Source organism: Camelus bactrianus, chromosome 22 (genome assembly GCF_048773025.1).
Source record: "Camelus bactrianus isolate YW-2024 breed Bactrian camel chromosome 22, ASM4877302v1, whole genome shotgun sequence".
NCBI lineage: Eukaryota > Metazoa > Chordata > Mammalia > Artiodactyla > Camelidae > Camelus > Camelus bactrianus.
The window spans coordinates 23,208,579-23,216,049 of record NC_133560.1 but is presented as its reverse complement, the minus strand read 5'-3'; positions in this window follow the sequence as shown (position 1 = coordinate 23,216,049).

Here is a 7,471-nt window from a genome sequence, read left to right as displayed (position 1 = left end):
GTGGTGACCACGTGGGCCATTGTAGGTCAGGAGGATGGTGGGAGACAGGGGAGAGGGGGTAAGGGGGTCCTGAGGGCACAGTGAGTCCTTTGAGTTTCACTCAAGTGAGACAGGGATCCTGGGGAGGTTTTGAGCAGGACTGGAGCTTGACCTGACTGTTAAAAGATCGCTTTAACTACTGTGTTAAAATAGATGGGAAGGAGGTAGGGTCTTACCTTGAAATGCATTAAAAAGTGAGGTGGGGTAAATGTCCTTCAATAGGTAAATGGGTAAACCGCAGTGCATGCAGACAGTGGAATATCGTTTGACACAAAACAAAAATGAGCTATCAAGCCACGAAGTGACCTAGGGGGAGCTTAAATGCATATTACTAAGTAAAAGAAGGCGATCTGAGTAGACTGCAAACAGCATAATTCCAACTGTGTGACATTCTGCCAGAGGCAAAGCTACGGAGACAGTAAAAAGGTCAGAGGTTGGTGCCGGGAGGAGAAGGATGAACAGGTGGAGCCCAGAGGACTTTTAGGGCAGTGAAACTCCTCTGCAGAGATCACAATGGTGGGTTCACATTATTATCCCTTTGTCCAAACCCAGAGGGTGTATAACACTGAGTGAACCCTAGTGTAAACTGTGGACTTTGGGCAGTGATGTAGGCTCCTCAGTTGTAACAAATGTACCGTCCGGTGGGGCTATTGATGGTGGAGGAGTCCGTACATGTGTGGGGAGGAGGGGGTCTTTGAGAAATCACTGCATCTTCTCCACATTTTTGCTGTGAACCTATAATTGCTCTAAAAAATAAATCCTTAATTGAATGAGGTGGGTGGATAAACGGAGAGCAGGACAGAGAGTGACAAATAGAGCCATGCGTCAACGGTAGCCTCTAGGTGGTGGGCGTGTGAGTGAGTATTCACTGGACAATTTTTGCAATTTGTCTGTAGCTTTGACAACATTGATGCTAAAATATGGAAAAATCGACTGTATTTGTTTTCTGTGGCTGCTGTGACAAATGACCACAGACTGGGTGACTTAATCAATTGGGTGTATTCTCTCATGGTTCTAGAGGCTAGAAGTCTGAAATCAAGGTGTGGGCAGGGCTATCCTCCTTCCAGAGGCTCTAGGAGAGGATGCTCCCTTTCTTCTTCCAGCTTCTGGAGGCTCCAGGCGGCCCTTGGCTTGTGGCTGCATCATTCCAACCTCTGTCTCCATCATCACATGGTCTTCTGCCCTTCTTGTGTCTTCTCCCCTTCTGTCTCTTGTAAGGACACTTGTCAGTGGACTTGGGTCCCACCTATATAATCCAGGATGTTCTTATCTTACTGTCCTTAACTTAATGGCATCTGCAAAGACCCTGTTTCCAAACAAGGCCACCACCACACAGTCCAGGGAACAGGACTTGGACACGTCTTTTGGGGAGCACAATTCAACACATCACATAGGTAGAGTCTTGTGTATCAGCTGTGGGCCCCCAGCACGGCACAGCCTCTCTAAGCCCCTCTCAGCGGCATACAGCAGGGGCTCAATAAACTGAAGGTACTGTTTCCATCATCCCCAGGGCCTCTCCTGGCAGCTGGTCTACTTGTAAGCAGCCTCGGGGACCCAGGTACAGAGGCTGGTGCCATCCAAGGGAGAGGGCAGTCTCCTGGCTGATGGCTCGGACTCTGGCCTCAGAATGACAAGCACTCAAATCCTGGTCCCATCACCTGAAAAACACAGTGACCTTGGACAGGTGGCTTTGAACCTCTGAGCTTCAGTTTCCTCATCTGTAATGGGATGGGGGTGTCATTCATGTCTTCAGCAAATATTTATCCAGCACCTACTGTGTGCCAGGTGCTGAGTGCAAGGGGTGGGGAGACAGTGGTGAATAAAAGAGGTGAGATCTGTCCTCACCTGGGAGAAGAGGGATGAAAACAAGAAACATACTATTCAGAAAATTTAAATGGGCAGATGGATTGGTGTAGACAGGGCAATAGAGAGGGCTTCTGGGAGGAGGTGACATTAATTGAAGTCTGAGTGACAAGGAGGAGCCAGCCATGTGAGGGCATTCCAGGCTGAGGAAGAAAAGGCAAAGTAGTCCTGGGTCCCGGGGATGGATGATGGAGTCACTTATTCATTCACTCATTCATTCAGCAAATATTGTTCAGCACCGTCCATCTGCCACGGATACAGCCCTGGACGAAGAACACTTGCTACAGGTCCTGGCCACTGTGGAAGTGCTCAGTAACCATCAGCAGTTAGTGATGGTCAGTAAGTTCAGGGATCTCTCCGTCCTCTCTGTCCCCGGGGCTTTCCTGAGGGAGGTACCTCTGCCCAATGGCCTTCTTTCCATAGTGAAAATGGCTTTCTTGTTTTTATTCTGGTTGTAAGATGACACATTCCAGAAGGAGAAAATCCAGACAAGTACAAAGAGAGGGGAAATACCGGAATTCTCACCTCCTGGAAGGAAGTATCGGTAACACTCTGAGAGCATCTTTCTGGATGTTTCTGTGTCCATGCTGGTGTGCACACACGCATGAGGGCACATGCTTGTGCTCCCGGGTACATACCACACACAGGAGTGCACACAAGCATGCAAACACACCTGTGTTCACACCCAGGGGGCCCCATGTGCGTGTGCACAGGCGTGTGCAATCACATGCAGGTACACAGGACCAGGATTAGGGTCAGGTGGGTGTGGCTGAGTCTTGAAAATAGGGTCTTGAAAATAGGCTGTATTTTAAACTGCGGTGCCTTAAAAAATAATAAATAAAATGTGGTGCTTTGTTCATATGAATTTTATTATTATTTTGCTTTTTGAAAATATAGCATTAAATGGAGTATAATCTGTAAGAATAGTGAGTCACTATGTTGTACACCTGAAATGAATATAATACTGTAAGTCAACTATACTCCAATTTAAATATATATATAATGCAGTAAAATATTTTTCTTGATGACTGAGTTTTTCAATACCTCCTTAAATTTTGCTCCTGAGGTCACTGCCTCACTCCCCTCACCTTCGTCCCAGCCCTGGTGCACACACACATACACACGCACATCCACATGTATGCACACACATGGCTGCGTGCACACACGTACCCAGGCAGTCACACATAGACACTGCAACCCACTAGTGGGGGTGAAATCAAACCGCTGCATCGGCCCTGTCACTTCTTCTGTTCCCTGCACCCTTTTTAAAATCACTGTTTAGATACCACCTTTTACTGGGGGTCCCATGACATCAACCAGAACGCTGGAGAGAAAAACATTGTACTTATGAGGAAGACCTCCTTTCAAACGGAACAAAGGAGAAAAGAAAATATCAGAACCCACTGCACTGAAAAAGGATAAATACCCCTTCATAACACTTTTGTTTCAGTTCCAAACCTGGGTAGACTGCATTGCAATGTGGAAAATTAACTCCTCAATTCCGGATCAAAATGCTTGAAATATGTGGCTATACATGACGTTGGAAATCTGCTTTCTTTTTGTTTTCCATTAATAGATCACTGAGGTCACGTGGTGTCAGTGAATATAGGTTTGATCATTTTCATTTTTTACTGTGTATCTGGGCAACCCCCAAGGCACAGACATTTCCATTGTTTCCCAGCTTTTCTTAAAGGTTTTCACAATGAAGATAATAATAGGGAGCACCTGTTATGGGCTGGGCAAGAGACTGTATTTCGCACACATTACCTTGTGGAGTCCTCAAGATACGCTGATTGTACAGGTGAGAAAATGGAGGCTCTGTGACATCAAGTCATGTGCCTGAGGTCAAACAGCTTGCAGGTAGTAGAGACAGGATTTGAACCTCTGCTATCTGACTCTGGGACTCTTAGCCAGCCTTCATTACTCTTTACAGATCTTTGTGTCTTCCTAGAGATGGACTTCCTGGGTCAGAGAGTTCACACTCTTATTAAATGTTTAACGCGAATATCTGCATTGCTCACCAGTGTATCAGTTAACAGTCCTCTGAGAGTGCACGAGTGTGTGTCCCCAAAATTTCACATATGCTTGTTAAGTTTGACAAGTAAAAGGGCTTCTTTAGCTGATGAATGGTCAGATGGCACATCCTTACAGGGGTTTGTGGAATTTTTGTCATTCTTTTGTAAGCCCCATGCCAATTTCACACTTGGGATGTTTGTCTTTTTCTTATTGATTCATAAGTGCTCTTTATATATGAAGGCTCTCAATGCTTTGTCTGCCATATATGTGGTCAACAATGTAATCTCCCTTGACCTTGGACCACTTCAAAAGGCCAGCCAAATCTGCTTTTATTGGACTTCTGGCCCCAATGAATGTTTCTGTTCTGACAAGACATCACTGCAGCCTGCACTTCATTGGTGGGGTCTCCAGAAGCAAAAGTGGAGACCGTGAGACATAAACCTCAGTCTTATCTAGACCAACATTTGAAGGATCCCTCGCCTTTCCACAGCAAGGAAGTTCAGACCTGGGCATCAGGAGCCCCAGCTTTGTGTCCTAGTTCTGCAGCCCAACTGATGATGTCTCAGCTCCTGCTTCCTCTAGGTTCAGAGGGATCGGTAAATCCAGTCACGCCCACCTCGCCATCAAGCCACACCCACTGTACAGAAGGTCTCCCATTCAGCTCCACCCATCTCCTCTAGTAGACCTAGAAGTAGCAGATAGAGAGGAATAGTGGCACCTCAAACTCAGTCAGGGAAACTGTACGAGGGTGAGACAGGCAAGAGGGGTCCTTGGGCAGCCCCTTGGGGCCCCCTGCACCCACCTGGTTAAGGAAAGGAGGCTCTTGGCTAATTGAACCTACCTTTCTAACCCACTCTCTAATATATTCCCATCAGGGCCCATGGTTTCTCTGTGCCTCAGTTTTGCCATCTGTAGAATGGAGATAATTTTAAGGAGTTCATGAGTTAGCATCTGTAAAGGGGTTGGAACAGTACCTGGCACATAGTAGGCATCTGGAACCAGCCCCATGGGGGCAGGTGGTGCTCTGCACAACATCTTTACCTGGTGTCATCTGAAAAGACCCTCTAGGGGGAAACTGAGGCCCCCAACAACACCCCTCCTCCTCCACGTCCCTGTCCCAGCCCCTTGGAGGCACAGAAGGGTCCCCCTGGGAAAATGGCACCATGAGGACTGCAGCGCTGCCCAGCACAATTACCGTTTTCATCCTCATTAAACCACATTTTCATTCTAATTAGAGTTTCACCGCCTCCCAGAGAGAAGGGCCGATTACTTTTCACATCATTACCAGCCTCTCCCTCCCTCCCTTCCCACCCAGCCCAGGTGCCTATTCCACACCAGCTTGTCTCTCTACTCTCCCCCAACCCTACATCTCTTTGAGGACTAGACAGAAGTGCAGAACATTTATTAGTCGCCTACGGGACGCTGAGCTCAGAGTTAGGAAATTTCACCCACAGCATCATCACCATAGCTTTGCCCTGCTCTCATTGCCCTTTTTCTCTCCAACACATACCCCCTCCAAACATGCCCTGCCATTTACTTGTTCTGTTTAGTGTCTGTCTCTGCTCCCCCTGAATGTCAGCATCCACTCGTATCCTCACAGCACGTCACTCCTGGGCACACTAACCCTACAGCTTCCAACATCCAGCCCCTGGCTGCTGGACATCCCCAGGGTGGGCAGAAAGGGCTGGAAAGCAAACACACTGCTGGAGCAGCCCTTGCCCAATGACTGGCAAAGGTGGGGTACAAATACCCCAGCTCCCTTGCCTCTTCCTGGTGGGAAAACTCTGACATGTATGTTCCACTCGGTGTCTCAGTATTCCCCAGTGGGACTGAGCCACAGTTGCCATCATTGGAGACTCACAAACACATTTTCATGCCCCACTCTCCCTTCCCTCCCTCAGTCCCACCCCAACACCACCACTGCCACCATGCTTCCTGGGGTTACCTCCCAGATCAACCACATCCTGGATCGCTCAGCCTTCTTGGAGTCTGGGGAAACCAAATCTCCAAGAGAGTCACTTCAGTACTCAGCACCCAGGGGATGGGTTAAGAAAGCTTCTGCAGCTCTCCCTGAAACAGAAGCTCCATTGCAACTAGAACGCAGCATCATTGGTCAGCCCTGACCCACGGGTGAAATAAACTCTCCAGAAGCTCCCGTTTGCAATGGGGGCAAACTGCCCAGCACTTTGAGAGAGCAGCTTGACAGCTTGCATTAAAATGTAAAGTGCACAAACCCTCCACCATCATTCATTCACTTTCTAGGTGGTCTGCCACCAGGAACAACTGGTCTCAAGCATGGAGGCAGGAGCCAGGATGTTTTGGATAGGCCTGTTTGTGATCATGCAAAATAAGAATTTCTTCTTCCACGGTTTTGGAGGCCAGACACCCAAAATCAAGGTGTGGGCAGGGTTGGCTCCTACTGCAGACTCTGAGGGGGGAAGTGGTCTCATGACCTTTCCCCTGCTTCTGGTGGCTTCCGGCAATCCTTGGCGCTCCTTGGCTTGTGGCGTCATCACTCCAACCTCTGCCTCGGTCTTCACACGGCCTCTCTGTATTTGAATCTTTGTGTGCCTGTCACCTCCTCTTCTAAGGAGGACACCAGTCATATGGGATTTCGGGCCCACCCTGATCCAGGATGACCTCATTTTAACTTAAATAATGACAACCAGAAAGATCCTATTTCTGGTCTAGGTGTGTAACGTGTGTAACACGGTCACACTCACAGGTGCCGAGGGTTGGGACTCGAGTTTATCTTTTGAAGGGACACAACTCAATCTGCAACAGTACCCAAGGGACCAGTCCTAAGTGTTCTCTGCTTCCCTTTATGTGATCACAGTCAGCCTTCATCAGGAGGTGAGCCTTCTCCACACACCCCTGTCTCCAAGCTTTAGCCCCATGAGAGCTGTTTCTTTTCACCCTTGCTTTAGCCAGTGTTCATCATGCACTTATATTCAGCACTGTCTTAAACATTTCAAGGACATCACTGTATTCAATTTTTGCAACAACCCCATGAAGCCAATACTATGTTAGCCCCATTTTACAGTTGAGGAAACTGATACCCAGCTACACTGAATCCCTCTTTCCAGGTCACTCCCCTGGTAAGTGGCAGAGCTGGCCCCAGTGGCCCTTTGTCACTACTGTGGCTACTGGTTACTGACTTTCCTGGTGACAGCATGTACCTTCCAGGAAATACATCTGGTCATTTATTTTTTTAAAAACCCAGCAAGGCAGAAATTACCCTCATGTTGACAGATAAGCAAATGAGGCAAAGAGAGAGTAAGCAAGTTGCCTAAGGTCACACAGCAGTGCCAGAGCAGGGATGGAAGCTGATCATATGAACTTTAGAGGGCCCATGGGCTCCATCTCCTGGTAAATGGGGTGAGGGTCCCCTCAGGCCCAAATGCAGTGACAGGAAGACACAGCGCCTGGGTCTTGGCCTCCTGGGTTTGGGCTGGGGAGCAGCCCAGACTGATTGAGGCCAATCAGGGATGCCATCTGTGGGTCCAGGTCTTGGAGCATCTTGGGACCAGTAGCCCTTGCCACATACCAGGGA